The 17788-nt window shown below is 40.1% G+C and overlaps 1 protein-coding gene across 1 annotated transcript in view; it reads right to left on the reverse strand.

Annotated features, from left to right (window-relative positions):
• The window catches only part of LOC103541334 (T-cell surface glycoprotein CD1a-like), a 546159-nt gene that overhangs the window by 482225 nt on the left and 46146 nt on the right, over window positions 1-17788 (reverse strand). The window lies entirely within an intron of this gene.

Below are 17788 nucleotides of genomic sequence, written 5' to 3' on the forward strand. Positions count from 1 at the left end.
AAAATGGTGTGGCTATGGTCCAGTCCTATCCCAGGACCTGCAGTAAAACGTGGGTTTGGATAGGCAACCCTACGTCTCTGTGCTGGCCAAGGTGATGTCAGTGTTAGAGAGTGTGAAGAAGAAGGAGCAGGCAACTCAGGACCATTGCTGACCTGAGCTGAAGGACAGTCACAGGCCAAAAAGCAATGATGCTTAAAATTTCTCAGCATGTAACCCTCTGAGAAGTTCTTCAATCTCAATGCAATTCCTTTGGTTCCCTGCTCTACATTATCCACTCTTGTAAAATAAAAGCATACGGTTTGTTTATCCTGTAAACACAAAATAAATGAATTTTCTCAGAAGTTCCAAGTCTCTATCCCTTCCTACCTCAGAACTCTGACCTATCTCATCTGTAAGACACAAGGAAGTGGCATTATGGGGAAGATGTTCACCTTTCTACCCCTCAGATCCCCCTTACTTCCACCCAACCTCAGGCCTGGGTCAGGCTCCAAGTCTGGAGACTGTATATCTTTCTTAGTAGACTCCCAACTGGGTCCTGATCCAGGACAGATTCCTGACTCTCATAGTCACATTCAGGGGGATAACTTCCCGGTCAGATTCTCCATGTCCTTGTCATATCCCTCACAACACCCATAAGACAGCAGGTGCAGAGGAGGCTTCTAGATAAACGGGCCTAAGCAGCGCATGTCGGAGACCCAGGAGTTCCAGGGCTCCAGCAGGTGCACAGAGTGATGAGAAGACCTGTACCCTGGCAGTGCCTGAAGTTTGGATGAAAACGTTGCAGAATATGAAGAAAAAATCATACTTCACTTCCTTCCTGCCAATGATTTAAAGCAAATGGTACATATGATAGAAATGGGCAGTAGGTACCAGCAAAATACCCCAGAAGGTCTAGACAGAATCAGCCACAGGCATAAGTTCATGTCACTCAAGCATTGAGGGGACCAGATAGGAAACTCACTGCCCAGAGGCCCCTCCCTCTGTCACTTCCAGGAGAATAAGCTTCCCCTACGCCTTCTTCCTCTGCCTCCCATGCCTCTCCTCTACTCCTCATGTATTCCCATCTACCATCCTTGGAAGGAAAACAAAGAGGGTTCCTTTGTGAAAGGGGAAAAAATAGCCCATTGGGGAGTTTAAATTTTGAAATCACTGAATATGTATGCGAAAGAGTTTGAATTAGGAGAAAAGGGACTATTTAAAATCAAACAAATATGAGATATATTTAATTGGAAGGTTTAAATTTTCTTATGACATCAGCAAAGGTGAGAACTCAAAATTAAGATGTGATTGGTTATAGATAAAAAAGAAACTTTAGGGGCTGGCCCCATGGCCAAGTGGTTAAGTTTGCGTGCTCCGCTTCGGTGGCCCAAGGTTTTGCTGGTTCACATCCTGGGTACAGACATTGCACTGCTCATCAAGCCATGCTGAGGTGGTGTCCCACATGCCACAACTAGAAGGACCCACAACTAAAATATACAACTATGTACTAGGGGGATTTTGGGAGAAAAAGCAGGAAAACAAAGAAGATTGGCAACAGTCGTTAATTCAGGTGCCAATCTTTAAAAAAAAAAAAAAAGAAAGTTTAAATTCTTTGCACATCTCCATTATGGTATGAAACTTTTATTCTATCCTTCACATATGTCTGATATTAAGACTCAATGTTAGATGCCAAATATCAGACCATATGTGTTTGCAGAATATACTTATTAGCTTAAACCAGAGTTTTATTTTGAATGGGAGTCACAGTATGATTATCATGCACTTTGTATCCTGTCTTTTCCTCCTGTAACCTTGATGGTGGCCATGTCTGCAGCATACTTTGTTCTCCTAATGCCCGGTTTTACAGTAGTCACCTCTTCTTCTCATTTCTAGAGTAAACCTCGTCTCCACAAAGCATTATTAAATATAACTTTATTGGGTTTATTAAAGTTCATTGATAGTCTTATCAGGGTTCCCTTACATGTAACACACTCATTTCTCTTGCTGCTGTTAAAGATTCTCTCTTTGTCTTTAACTTTAGAAAATCTAATTATAATGCGTCTCAGTGTGGGTCTCCAAAGAGAGATTCAAAATTAATCTTTTTCAGTATTCTTTACACTTCCTCTATTCTGGATGCCTTTTTCTTTCCCAAGATTAGGCATGCTTTCAGCTATTATTTTTCTGAATAAGTTTTCTACCCCTTTCTCTCTCTCTTCTCTTTCTATTCCCCTATTATGTATATATTGGTCCACTGGATAGTGCCCCATAAGTTCCTCAAGTTATCTTCACTCTTTTTCATTCTTTTTTCTTGATTGGGTGATTTACACTGCCCTCTGTTCAAGTTCAAGACAGTTTCTTCAGCTTGATCTAGTCTGTTGATCTGCTTTATTATTTTTTTCAGTTCAGTTATTGTATTCCTCATCTCTATGATTTCCGTTTGGTTTTTTTTTGTGTGTTTTCTATATCTTTGCTGAAATTCACACTTCATTCACACATTGCTCTCCTGACTGGGGTGAGCACTTTTATGACCATTATTTTGAACTCTCTGTTGGGTAACTCACTTATTTTCATTTCATTAATGTTGGTTTCTGGAGATTTATCTTGTTCTTTTGCTTCAAACATATTACTTTGTTTCCTCATTTTCCTTGACTCTCTATGTTGGTTTCTGCACCTTAGCTGTAACGGCCACTTCTCTCAGAGTTGACAGACTGGCCTCATGCAGGAGATGAACCTTGTCAATCGGCCTGGCCTGAGCTCCTAGTTGACTCTCAAATCTTTGTGATTGTCCAAGCTTCTGTCTTTGTTCTTAGCGATGTAGATGAGGGTTTGCCAAGACCCATCAGTGTCCCAAAGGCACAAGAAATGCCCATACACCTGTTCAGACTCCCAGAAGACTACTAATTGCCTGTCCTTTCAAACTCCCACTCTAGACTAATTGGAAACCTGACCTTCAGGCAGGAGGTGGGAAAGTTAAGATGTTAGATATGTAGTCTAGCCACTATCAGGGAGAAATTGGCAGCTTGATGTTTTTGCCTATTCACTCTGGATTGAGCCAGATGGAAGAGTCTCTGGGAATGCTTGTGTGCCCAAATAGAACCACTCATTTGTTTTGTGTGGTCCTAGGGGATTTGTGAATGCCCATTCCTGCAGATACCAGAACTAGATGGTTTGAGAGCCAGTCCCTTGGATGGTAGCTGTATCCATTGGGACACCAGAATTATGGTCAAGCTCCTTCTAGAGAAAAATTGGAGACTTAGTTTTACTGTTAGAATGAGTCAGGGGGAGATGGCAGGGGACATGCCTGCCAGCATTTTCAGATTCTCAGGAGGATTCCTGTGAGATCCTATATGCAGGATGATTATAAGCTGGAACTTAGGCAGCAGCTAGGAAAGTAGGCAGTTGAATCCCTTCTAGGAAGAAACTGAGAGACGGGAGTTTTTGCCTACTCCTTCTACACTGAGCCCAGGGTGAGGGGAGATAGCTGTGGAAAGTGTTTGTGCACCCATTTAACAACTGCCTCTTTGTTTGCTATAGTCTTATGGATCTCATGAATGCAGTCTCCATCAGCTTTCAGAGTTAGGGCACCATCCTTTGGGTGGAAGGCATAAAATTTGAAGTGCTACATGTGTGGTCCAAACCCTTCACCCCTCGGAGAGAAGCTGGGAGTTGGAGGTTCCCTTTTGATTGTAAGATTCTGTCCTGGGGGTGGGGCTTTTGGTGAGAGTGTGTCTCAGCCTTTCCTACCTGTTTCAATTTGGATATTTTCTCAGTTGTATAATGTGTAGAAGTCACTCAACTAGTTTCTGGATTTCTCTCAGAGGGAATTGATTTGTGTATAGTTCTATATTCAGTGTGTCCATGGGAGTAGGGAAACTCAGGAACTTCCTATGTTGCCATCTTGGTGAAGTTCAAAAAGGGTTTAACTCAAGTTGGCTTGGAGCACATCAGATTTGATTATAAATTTCAGTTCCTTGGTTTCACAATTTTTTAACATGTCCTTTACAAATGGTCTAGTACTTATTTTTCCAGACCTTAGGTCCTCTGCCCTAACTATGACAATATGAAAAATTATATTTATGAGAAAAAGAAAAGTTATGAACAATTTTATAAGAGAGATTTGAGAGAATTTAGAAAATTTATACTACTCTACCGCAACAAAAATGAAACCAAATAAGTTCCCGTTAAACATTTTTATTCTTCCCAATGTATCTCTTCTCAGCCTCACAGAAATTAACTCTTGATTCTACCCTTGCAAGATATAAGATATGTGCATCTATGACTACGTTTATATTTGAATCTAAATCTATATTAATATACATCTAAGTAGAGTTTTCTCCCCTTATTTCCATTTTTATATAGAAATTCTTTTACCCAACTTATTTATCACAACTTACTATATTTTTAAGTGTCAAAGGTTAACATTATTAAAAATATTAATTAAATCAATTATTTATAATGTTTATTTATTGGTTCTATTATATGTAATTATTAATTAGGCAAAATATTAATATTCACTAAATATAAAGGATGGATACTCTAATAGTTACAAGAATAAAATAAGAGCTATGAATTTAAAATATTCTAAAAGTGTTACACTTATACTGTAGCATTCAAAATACACTGTCATTTAATATGGCACTTATGTCTTGATAGAAAAGACTGTCTTTAAACCATCACTAACTCCTGTCTTCCCCCTTCTAGAAGCTCAGACAGGATTTGGTACACAAGACACAATTAGTGATTATTTATGGTTACATTAATGAGATCTGACTAAAGTTTTATTACTAGCTTTGAGAATGCTGAGAGAGAGGGGTGACAGAGAATATCTCCAGTCTGATCTTTTCCTCCTTCTCCTTCCACATGCTCTTAACCCTTCCCTCACGCCACTTTCATCTCTTTATTCCATTTCCAATCTCCTTTCAAGAATAGGTGGCATGCTCCAGTAAATTATTCAAGAGTAAGAAACTGACAAAAGGAAAATGACACCACCTCCCAGACCACATGGAATGGGAATGGTGTGGACACTCAGAAGAGGATCTGTAGACCCTGAAAAAGAGAAATCTGGGCTGGATAGAACAGAAAAGGTTCTCTTGGCCACACAGATTAAGGAAAATCATCATCCTCTTAGTAAGGAAGGATTGGAATTTGACAATACAATAGCCCCTTGGCTACGTAGGAAGTACACAGGAGTAAATTGTGCATGTGGCTCATTACAGAACTCTTATTTCACCATTAGGATAATGCATCCCATGGTGAGGCAGCATAGTGCAATGATGTCCAGTCACCCCTAGACACTTCCCAATCTGGGACCAACTCCTCAGACAACGCCTCTTGCTCTCTTTTCCTGGGCACTGTACTTAACCATTTTTCCTTATGTTACCAGAATAGGGGCCTTTTCACATGGGAATGTTTTTCATATGACCTAGGTTTAGGATTTGGGATGTCCAGGGGACTAGCTTTGGGGCACAGAAGAACAAATTAAAGCTAAACAGCATTAAGAAGTAAGCTGATCTCCTCTGCTTGGCGCTTATCTAAGGAGTCATCCTATAAACTACTTGCTTTGCTATCACTTTTGATTTCCCATTTAAAAGAGGAACATGAGGGGCCGGACTGGTGGCGTAGCTGTTGAGTTCACATGCTCCGCTTTGGCAGCCTGGGTTTGCAGGTTTGGATCCCAGGAGGGACCTAGCACTGCTCATCAAGCCACTTTGTGGCATCATCCCACGTAAAAAATAGTGAAAGAGTGGCACAAATGTTAGCTCAGACACAATCTTCCTCAAGAAAAAAGAGGAAGAATGGCAACAGATGTTACTCAGGGCCAATCTTCCTACAAAAAATAAATCAAAATATAAAAGAAGAAAATGATAATGGATTAAGCAAGATTAAATTAATTAAATATGTGTTTAATAAAAGGCAGAAGTGAAAACTGATCATTCTAGCAAAAAAGGTATAAATCCTGTTCAACAAAACTATGCCAAAGGGTCAAAGTATTTTGCTCAAGGTCATATGGCTATTAAGTGACTGAGTTGAACTGTAATCAGGTCTGCCTGCCTCCAAAGCACGTGCTTTTAGCCTCTGCACTGTAATGCCTCTTTGTAGGGATGGTTCCAGTGAAGTCCAGAAATGCACATTTTGAAGTTCCAGGGCAAAGCACAGCAGGGACATAGTTGTACTGGACAGCCAGGACCAGTTTTCCTGGCAGCAGGACATGGACAGCCAGGCAGGATGCAGACAGGGCAGCCAGGCTTACAGGGTTTCCTCCCTGTGGACTCCACTCTTTTGGCTGCCATGACCAGTCCTCCTCTCTCTTGGATTTTTCATTTTTGGTGCCTGAAGAATGAGAGGCCATTATGGCTTTGTTGTGCCTGAGGGAGGCCACAGCCCAAATGTCTTGCTTGTCCCTCAGCATCCACAAGGGCCGCAGACTGCCAGGGCTGCTCCTGATATTTTAACAAGCCTTTAGTATCTTTTTCTTGACCATGTTTAGAATGTTTTTGCAATTTTGAGAATTGGTGACAAAAAAAATTAATAGTAATCAATCAACCATAAATAATGGAATATCTATTAATGGGCCATGTGACTAAATACCTATAGCTATAGTTCATGTTCTCTGGGGCAACCTCTTCTGTCTTTAGAATTTTCTAATGATAAGTTGGAAAAAATAATTTCCTGTAGTATCCATATGTAGATCTTGTTATCTCCTCAGGAATTCCACGAAACAATTTTATTCTCAATGCCAGAAGACTCTGCTCATGTTCCCTCTACCCCTAGTTGGATTTATGCCTTATTTTGAGCTCTTTCTCAATCCTGGATACTACTTGGGAGGGAGGCAGATAAACAAATGAGAGCAGCAGAAGGGAATCAATGATTCTATTTACAGGTGTTTACAGATGTACATGGGAAAGAGCAGCCAAACCCACTAGAATCCTGTTTTCTATCAATTATTATAGAAAGGCAGCCCAAGAGACCCCTAGTCCTTCTGGCAACCATCCCAGAATGTCAGTCTTTACCTTCTGCTGCCCAGGAAGCACACCCTCATGACTCTCAGCTGTGGGGTCAGTCCTACCTAGTTCCAAAGCCAATTTTATGTAAGATATGTACACATAAAAAACCTTGTCCCACTAAGGGTAACTGAAATGAGCGTACCTGGAAAAATAACCTATACCATTATTATGGTGGTGGACCCCTGATTGACTTGCTATCCTATTACCGAAATCAAAGATCTTCCTTTGATTTTGCAAACCACAGATAAACAGAATACATATTTCTTAACAGTTTTTCCTCTTGGAGACCTTATGACCTCTATCTCCCAGCTCTTACAAGACAATATGGACATAATGGACATGAGATGGTATTCTGATGGTTGAAAGACTCAGTGATGCCCTTTGGCTGCCAATACAATCATTCATTTGTTCAGAGGGTCAACGATAATTTATTGCATGCCAAGTACTGGGAATAACTCAGAAGGAACAACTCAGATGGTTTCCTACTCTCACAGAGACCACTAACAGTTGACAGATGGGTTATTTGTCAGATGGGTTTCACCTTTATGCCAAACCAACAGAACATGTCACTCACCCTTCATTAGAGCACTCCACAGACTGCTTTCTGTGCTCTTATGCGTGTTAAATATTGATGTCCTCCAGACAATTATCTACTTCCACATAGCTGAGGACTTCCACACCCCCTGCGTCCCACCGCATCTCCCTCATTTGGATAAGCCTCTTATTGATAACCTTTTCTCAATTCCGTAAACCCTCAGCTTCTGAAACTTCCACCTTCACTCTGTTTCAGTCCCCTGACTTGGGACTTGTCATTGCCCATATCTGCTTCTCCTCTAAACTTGTAAACACTTCTCTCCAAATCTCTGAACAACTTTCCATGCTTTGAACATTCTAACACTTTCCTTTCCCTCAGCCCTTCCTCAGTGAGATCCCCTTTCCTACAATGTATTTCTGCTTTCACTTTTTATCAGCCTATTTCCTGATCTTCTCTAAGTCTTGTAGGCCACTTAAGTTGTGCTCTCAGCTTGAATCCCCACTTTACTAGCCTCCCAACATACCTTTCTTACAAGTGTCCAGCTCTGAATCAATCAGGCTGATAATCTCACACTCAACTCTCTGAGTGCAGCTTGAGGGGACCTCACAACTGAGCACACTGGTGACACTTACAAATGCAGGTTTTCAACTCTGTGATGAAAAATAGTCATAGCACTTGTCTTTATTCAGGTCCCTTTTCCTTTCAGTGATTACTTTAGACCTTTGTCACTTTTCAGAAGCTCCCTGTCCAATCCAACCTTCCTGGCTCCTGTCAAGCAACTTATCCTCCACTTCACCCCAAACACCAAGACTATGAGATGTAGTCTACTTTCTGCCTATCCTTGCTGACATTTATCTTTATTCACTTTCTGTGACATTTTTCCCTTCCAGAAGTCGGGTGATCATCTTAAAACACTAATTACCCCTCATGTTCACATCCAAAGAGCAAAGTCTTTTTATAGATTCTACAGTTAATTCTCTCTCATACTCATTTCCTCCCCTCAAAACTCCTCATGACCTTGTCAGTTCAGACCCTCCTCTGCTCTCTCTGGATGGTGCGGTGGTCTCTCATGAGACTCCCTGGTTCCAAACTACCCACATTCCTATTCCTTTTCCATGCTGCAGTCAGAACACACACTCTAAAATGCATAACATCCTGCAGTGGGTTCTTGTGCCCTTGGGATAATGCCCTTCTGACTGAAAAACTTTCCTTTTCCTTTCTTTGTGTTCTTGACTCTGTTAATAAAATACTTTATAGGAGAGGAAGCTTTTGCTTTTATTTTTTCTTTCCTTTTCTTTAATTCAATTTTCTACCTAAAATGGGGAGAAATAGATCTGAATCTTGAGGCCTGAGCTCTCTGGTGGATTTGTTTGCCTACAGGCCATATGAATTTTTTTCTCCTCCAACTGTCAACTCAGCAGGGCAGGTCTGGCTCCTGAGGGCTGAAGGTAAATGCAGAGGATCTTGGATCCCAGCTGCAATCTAATGTAGCTTCATTAACAGTAAAGCTGATGTTTTGGGCCTTTTCTGCTTGTTGTGTCTGTTAGTGCATCATTTCAGAATCTGGAGAGGGAAGGATGTGAGTAATTCACATTTACAAACCCTTTTATATAGACCCTCCATCATCTGGATCCTGTTGATGCCTTCATATCATCCAGCATCTGGACCTTCCAATACCTCCTGACACCTGACCAACAAGCAGGCTGTGATCTAGGCATTCCAAACTACCTGTTGTTGTTTAATGGGGAATGCTGTTTCATTTGTCTGCATATGCATAGCAAAGCCTTTTCCCATTCTGATTCTCCATTCTACTCATCCTTTAACTCCTGCTCAAATGTCATCATCTCTATGAAGTCTCTGATTAGCCCCCAGGTAGAAGTGACCATTTCCTCTATTGGGTTCCCAAAGTTTCTTATACTTTCCTCTCTTACAGTTGTTTTCACGTGCTTTAAAATTATTAGACCATGTCCTTTTGGAGAGCCAAACTATCCCTTATTCATCAATGTACTCCCTCCACCCACCACATTCACCTGGCACTCATGGCTGCCGAAAACTTTTCACTGAGTGCAATAATAAGCAAATGAAGAAATACAGGATTATAAACGAATGCCTATAATGAGCCAAGCTTTATGAGGAATGACCTGAATATAAAAAAAGCTAACCTGTTTCATTGTAGAGGAAAAATTATCCTGCTTGACACAGTAGGGAGTGATGTTAGCACATGTAGTTGAGTACTTGAGTGGTCTGGAATTGAATAGCTCTGAAGCATAGCCGTACTCAATAGCAAGGTGAGGGAGTCTGGAAATACTGACAGTCTTGCTGCTCAGTTTCTGTCCGTCATATCTTAGACCTTAGAATGACTTGATTTCATTACCACAGGGACTTGTTTCTACTCTGCTTCCAAAGATGGGCATTAACCAGGAAAAGCACTGAAAAAGAGTAGATCCATGTACTAAGCACTCTGCTTAGCCCTGGAAATGCTGGTTTGAAGGAAATAAAGCCAACCCTAGATGCAGAGATTGACACCTTGACTCTGGATTGTGGTTTTGACACTGGATTATGGTGCCTCCAAGGGCACCTCTGGGTTTACTCTATGGTCTCTGGTTTCTATATTCTCTAGGAACTTCCATCTGGAGCGACAGAATCAAATGGCCTATTGCTCCCGTGAACCATACGTACATGGAGGTCAAGCATTGCCTGGTCTTCCAGTGTGAAACAGCTTCATTCTTGGTACCCGACTTTCCTTGTGGGAGCTCTTTTCCTTGTTTACATAGTGAAGGGACTGAAGCAGAAATGGATGGAGCTGGGATTACAGCAGAAGCAAGTCATAACAGCTTGGGTTTTTTTGTTGTTTTCAGCATCTTTCCACCAGTTACAGCCACCTCCCTTCCTCTGGGGATATGCTGAGTTCAGCAAGTCCAGCCTTGTCAGTTCTGCCCCCTGAGCCTATTGGTTTCTGGTCATCTGGTAAGGATTCTGCTGCAGACCGGTCTTGTCTCCCTCCCTCCTCTCAGCACACTTGCAGCCAAAACTGAATTTTGCTGCTCTTGGGACTCCCTCCAGTCTTAAATTTCAGCTCATCATCTTTAGTTGCCTGGGTCATGGCTCTGCTATTCTCCTTGATCCTTGGTGCGTATCTCTGCCCCTGTTGGTTTCGGCTTCAGAGGACTCTGGGGCTTTGATCAGGAGAATCCTTTCCCCGCCCACGTGGTGCAGATCTAGGTAACTTTCAAGGAGAAGCTCCTCTCTTCTCTGCCCTTTCTCTATATCTAGCAACTGTTCTAAACCCAAAAATCACTTAATCCGTACCCAGTTTATAATACACTTTATCAGATTTTTTTCTATTTCCCTATATTTGCACTGAAAAATTTATAATAGTTTATCCCATTTCCCTTTTACATTAATTTTCCTAGATGTACTATTTATAAAAAAGACAAATGCATGGACCATGGGTAGTGGCAGGTAGGGCAAGAAAAGGAAGTATAACTGTAAGACAAACACTTTTATTGATCCTATTGTTTAATTTCCTCTCAAAAGTGTTTCATACAGTGTTTCCCCCAGTTTTTTTTATTACATATATTAGAGTAAATGGATATTTCAGAGTCAAAGAGATCTGAGTTTCAATCCTTGCTCTTTGATTTCTTGGCTGTCTGAATTTTTAAGTTACCACGTCTATCTGAAATCTTGTTCTCATCTATGAAATAAAGACAATTTTATGTTCCTCAGAGGTCTGTTAGCAGCCTTTTCACAAGATAATTCATTTAGGGTATCTAACAATGACTGCTAGGTTCCTTCCTTAATAAATAACATCCATTTTTATTGTCTTGATGATCCAGTGCATCACCAAAGCCCGCTGTGGTCTCTCCATTGAGCACTTATGTGTTCTATATAAGCTGCTGGCCATATTCTTAAACATCTATACATCCTCTGCATCACCTAACAGATAGTCCCGCCCATCATGAATGTACTGTTGAATCTCCCAGGCTTACTTCCATGATTACTTTTTCCCACCTCATTCATGAAGTCTTTATGGTCTTTGTTACTCACAATTATTGATTCTGCTACAGAGTTTTCAAGTCACTTTTGGACTATATCACTTCACATTTACATATCAGGCTTGACATGTTCCCTTCCTTTGCATTTATGCATGTTTTGTGTTCTTCACTAGACGTGTGGAGTGTTATGTATAATACAACCTTCAGTTTTAGACAGTTGTAGACAAGGTCTCACTGAGTCTGGGAGTGGCGACTTCCTGAAGATTAAGGGATGGCGTTATTAAGAAATTATTTGGAAATATAAAGAATAAAATAATCCACTCACCTTTTTCCACTGCTTTCCAGGGACCCAGTACCCCAACATTTAGATGTATGGCTGTGTGGATCTCTCAGATGTCCTATTGGGCCTTGTAGGCAATCCTTGGTCTGTTAATGAATGTCCATTTAGTTGTAACTTAGAGGGAAGAGACTAAGAAAATAGCTCACTCCACCATGATGCTGACATAACTCCTTGAACATCTTGTATTCATAAAGATGCCCTAAATCTTTTCTTTCCCGGGTCCCCCGAAGCCACATTGCTTCCACTTTCAGGAGTGATTCCCAGAGCACAGGCCCAGTAATTCTTTAAATATTTTCAACTCTTGAGCCTAGGGAACACCATAAGAATTCAAGAGTAATCCCTCCAGTTTGCTCCTTGGGTCTGAAAGCAGGGTGGAATTTGGGGTGACTCATTTAGGGAGACTTTCTATGCCTGAAACTAACAATTTGGAGCTAGATCCTTATTGGTGTTCTGTAGCATACAAGGAAACTTAAAGCTAAAAAATATTATTTTTACCAGTCACCAGTGCCTTAAAAAGATATAGAGATTGGGGCTGGTCCAGTGGCATAGAGGTTAAGTTCACGCACTCGGCTGCAGTGGCCCAGCGTTCGCTAGTTCAGGTCCTGGGTGTGGACCTATGTGCCACTTACCAAGCCATGATGTGGTAAGTGTCCTACATGTAAAATAGTAGAGGAAGATAGGCATGGATGTTAGCTCAGGGCTAGTCTTCCTGGAAAAAAAAATGCTATAGATCTTTCTACTTTTACTAAAAAAGACTATGTGCTTCAGCTATGACTGCCTAGAAAAGCTAAGCAGGCTACCCTGGGCCTTTATTGAGCCACCTCTATAGCCCTAAGGCTCTGTTGTAGGGCAAACTTCGGGTCCTCCATGTATCTACTGCCCAGAGTTAAACCCTTGCATCATTTGTTCCTGTTTATAAAGGCCTTCACCACTCTCTTCAGGCCCCTGATGAGGTTCTTGTAACTTTTGTTTATTGATATCCATGAATATGGATATTCAGTCCTTCTTCTATAGAAACATCCACTGGCCTATAAACAAAGCCACCACAAGCTGATGTCACCCATCAAGGTCACAAAACCAGCCTCTTGCCGATCTCAGGAAAGTTAAAAAGGACCGGTATGAGTTTCTTCAATCTCCAAAATACCCTGCTCTCTTGTGAAAGCCCAAAGCTGAAAGCCACAGGGCCTGGTCCCACTAATAACCTCATCTTGTAAATATATGACACACTTATGTTAGTTCCTTTGTTTTTATTTCTGTTATATCTAAGCCCATGTCCCAACTTTCTGAGTCTCTATTAGCTCTCAAAATTCTAGATTCTCTGCCAGTCCAGGGCAAGTTTTGTGCCTGTATATAGATCTGTCTACCAGCAGGCTTGCTTCCAAGATGAAAAGAATGGAGCTGATTAAAGCATGCCTCATTTATTATTCCCCCAAATTTGCCCACCAGATAAGTCATTTCACTTCTCCTGGGGTGGAGTGAGTTAAGGAGCAGAGAGAGGACCAGAGTTGGAGTTGTATACACATGGAAGAAACCAACTGTTCCCTCACCACAATCACTCATTAATTTATTCATGCAAATTAAAAATGACTGTTCAGTTGTTTGCCAGATTTAGCAAATAAAAATATTGGATTTTTAGTTATATTTGAATTTCAGATAAACAGTGACTACTTTTTTAGTGTAAGCATATCCCAAGGATTGTATGGGACATAGTTATAGTAAAAATTATTTGTTTTTTATATGAAATTCCAATTTACCTGGGAATCCTGTATTTTATCTGGTAATGCTAGACTTAATGTCATGCATTGCTCATGGTGCAGAGACTATAGTGTGAACATGACGTAGTCCTTGCCTAACAGAGAGGAAGACAGAAAATCCAATATTTTTGGCATCAAATTGGCAATAACATTCAAAAAGCTGCTTTCTGAGCATACCCTTCTAACCACAAGAAACAACTGTTAGCAGGAATCATCATCATCTTCACTTATGATCATGAAATGAATTGTAATTTTTCATGTGTTGAATAAGTCTGATTTTAACACACTGCATCTCAAAGCTATCCATATTCAACTGATCCTTCCTTTTGTTGACAGTTATGCTGGACACAGAGAACTCAAAGTGAGTCAGAGTCATTACCTTCCCTAAAGATACTTACACTACTGGGAAATACTGTCAAAGGAACAGGAAATTACACTTCACTGTGATGAACTCTGTGATGAAGGAAATCAAAGTGTTCATTAAACACATGAGAGGAAGACCTAGCCCAGATTTGGAAGGTCAGAGAAGACCTCTTAGAAGAAGTAACACCCATACTCTATAGTTATTCGTTTACAATATGAATATAAAAACAGTAATTCAAAAAAAATATGCACTCTTATGTTCATTGCAGCATTATTTACAATAGCCAAGAGATAGGAACAAGCTAAGTTCCCATAGACAGATGAATGGATAAAGAAGATGCTGTATACACACACACACACAGACACACACACACATACACAATGGGATACTACTCAGCCATAAAAAAGATGAAATTTTGCCATTTGTGACAACATGGATAGACTTTGAGGGTATTATTCCAAGTGGAATAAGTCATATGCAGCAAACAAATACTATATGATTTCATTTGCATGTGGAATATAGAAAACAACAACAGTAAACAAGCACGTAGGTACAGAGAACAGATTGGTGGTTACCAAAAGGAATGGGGAGTAGGGGAAGGGCAAGGGGTAAGGAGGACATTTGTACGGTGATGGATGGAAACTAGACTTTTGGTGGTGAACATGATGTAGTATATACAAAGTCAAAATATAATGTAGTACACCTGAAATTTATATAATGTTATAAACCAATGATACATAAACTTGCATATTGTCGAAGTAATCAAAACAGTATGGTACTGGCATAAGAACAGACATACAAAACCAATGGAAGAGACTAGAGAATCCAGAAATAAACTCATGCATACATCATCAACTGATCTTTGACAAGTATACCAAGAATACACAATGAAGACAAGATAGTCTTTTCAACAAATGGTGTTGGGAAAAGTGGATATCCACACGAAAAAGAATAAAATTTGACTCTTATCTTACACCATACACAAAAATCAAGTCAAATGGATTACAGACTTAAACATTAAACACAAAACTGTAGAATACGTAGAAGAGAACATAAGGAAAAAGCCCCTTGATATTGGTCTTGGCAATGATTTCATGGGTATAACACCAAAAGCTCAAGCAACAAAAAGAAAAATAGAAAAGTGACACTACATCAAACTAAGAAGCTTCTGCACAGCAAAGAAAACAATTGACTGAGTGAAGACACTCTACAGAATAGGAGAAAATATTTGAAAACCATATATCTAATAAGGGGTTAGCCTCCAAAATATATAAGGAACTCTTACATCTCAATAGTGAACAAATTTATAATCCAATTAAAAAATGGACAAAGGACATTTCTCCAAAAAAGACTTACAAATGGCTAACAGATACATAAAAACATACTCAACATCACGAATTATCAGAGAAATGCCACATAAAAAGAAATGAGATATCACTTCAGACCTGTTAGGATGACTATTATCAGAAAAACAAAAGATAAGTGTTGGGAGGATATGGAGAAAAGGGAACTCTTGCATTCTATTGGTGAGAATGAAAAATGACACAGCAGCTATGGGAAACAGTATAGAAGTTCTTCCAAAAGCTGAAAATAGAGCTACTAAATGATCCACCAATCTCACTTCTGGGTACTTATCCAAAATAATTGAATTCATGATCTTGAAGAGATATTATTAGCACTGCTATGTTCATTGAAGCATTGTTCACAAGAGCCACAATGTGGGGAAAACTTAAATGTCCATCAGTAGATGAAACGATAAGGAAAACAAGGTATACATGCATTGTAATACTACTCAGCCTTAAAAAAGAAGGAAATCCTGCAATATGTGACAAAATGGATTAACCATGAGGATATTATGCTAAGTGAAGTAGGCCAGTCACAGAAAAACAAATACTGGATGACTCCACTTATGTGAGATATCTAAAATAGTCAAATTCATGAATCAAAAAGTGGAATTGTGGTTTCCGAGTGGATGAAATGAGGAGTTACTAATCAATGGGCATAAAGTTTCAGTTAAGCGAGATTAAGTTAAATTAAGCTCTGGAGATCTGCTGTATAACATTGCATCTATAAGCAACAATAATGTATTGTATACTTAAAAATTTAAGATAAGTATCTTGTTGTGTTCTTACTACAATAACAAAAAGGAAGGAGGGAGGGAAAGAAGGAAGGAAGATAAGAAGAAAGAAGGAGGGAGGGAGGGAGGGAAGGAGAGAAAGCAAGAAGGAAGGAGAGAAGGCAGGAACGAAGGAAAGAAGGAAGGAATGAGGAAAGGAGGGGAAGAAGGAGTGAAGGAAGGAAGCAAGGAAGGAGAGAAAGAGGGAAGGAAGAAAGAAAGAAAACACAATGGAGAACACACCAGATTCTTTTGAGCTCTTGTGATGCTACAGTCTAATGAGAGAAAGGGACATCATACAATCACACAAATACATATAGAAAGGCAAAATTTGGTAACTATCATTGGGGAAAGAATGGAATGCTATTTGGTTAAAGAAGAGGACCTCTTTCCATTATAGCCTCAGGATGTCCTCCCCAAAGAAGCGACATTTGATCTGAGATTCTCACCTGTTTCTAATGTAAAGCTGTCTTTGAATGGTCATAGCTTCCTATCCTGGTAGTTAGATTGCTGAGAATGGTCTGTCTCTATGTCTAGAACATGCATGCCCAACAGCAGTGATATAAGCCTCAAAGCAAAAAAATGGTTCTTGGGGAGGCAAAAAGATCCTACTATTTTTATGTGTAAAACATAGATACATTCATACCGTACATAAACAGATATACAATATGTCTGTGGTCTTAATGTTTCATGGAGGAAGGGATTGGCTTGGAAAAAAAGTCCAAAAGTCCTGTCAGGGAGGGATAATGAAAAAATGGTTGAGAAACACTAATCCAGAGTTTCTCACAGTCCCTCAAAAAATATTTATTAAGTGCCTACTTTTGAGAAAGAATTGTTAGAAGCACAAGTGATATAACAGTGGATAAGACAAACCAGCCCTTACGCATTAGTCAGAGAGAAGACACAAAAATAACCAAGAAAATAGAGGAAATAATTAGATCATGATAAACACTGTGAAAAAAGCACACAGGGGCTGACACAAAATAGATGAGACCTCTTTGATTGCAAGGCCGTGGAAGGTCTCTCTGAGAAGCGCCCTGGCTTTGAAAACAGGGGTTCGGTAGTATAAGCCCTGACAATTGGTTTTTCCTTTTTATAACAAAGAGTCTTTGACATAAGCTTTGATTGCCTAGGCCTACAACTCAAAGATGGCTACTTCAAATAAAGACACTGCCAGCCACTAGATAAAGAGCTAGGCTGCTTCCCCTCCCACCCCTGCCCCCGAGACTCCCTCGTTTTAGAGATCTTAGTTGATTTTGATAATGGACCATTTGGGCCACTTGTTTTGTCTCTTCCTGTGCTTTAAATGCCTGCTCTTATGTTTTAAATTCACCAACAAAGAGTGAGCCCCTGCCACCCTAGCCCCCAAACCCCATTAACCACAATAAAAGTGGAACGTCAGCCTTGTGACCTCACTGTGCAGCCCTATGTGTGCCATATGCTTACCAGGACCTGTATGTAATAAACCTTTGTTTTTTTTCCAAAATTTTCTTATGGTGAATGCAGAGGGCATCTTGCAATCATAGTAAGAACCACAAAAGCCAGTCCAGTCACAACACTGGTAATACATAGGCTGAGACTAACACAAGAGATGTTCCTCTTTTTATGCCTGTTCCTTTGTCTCCTACTTTGCACAGATCTGGGTGGCAATTAGGGGCAGCCACTTTTGCTAATCTGCAATTTTCTATTATTTTCCTTTTC

The sequence above is a fragment of the Equus przewalskii genome, unplaced genomic scaffold (genome assembly GCF_037783145.1).
Source record: "Equus przewalskii isolate Varuska unplaced genomic scaffold, EquPr2 ChrUn-7, whole genome shotgun sequence".
In the NCBI taxonomy this organism is placed as follows: Eukaryota; Metazoa; Chordata; class Mammalia; order Perissodactyla; family Equidae; genus Equus; species Equus przewalskii.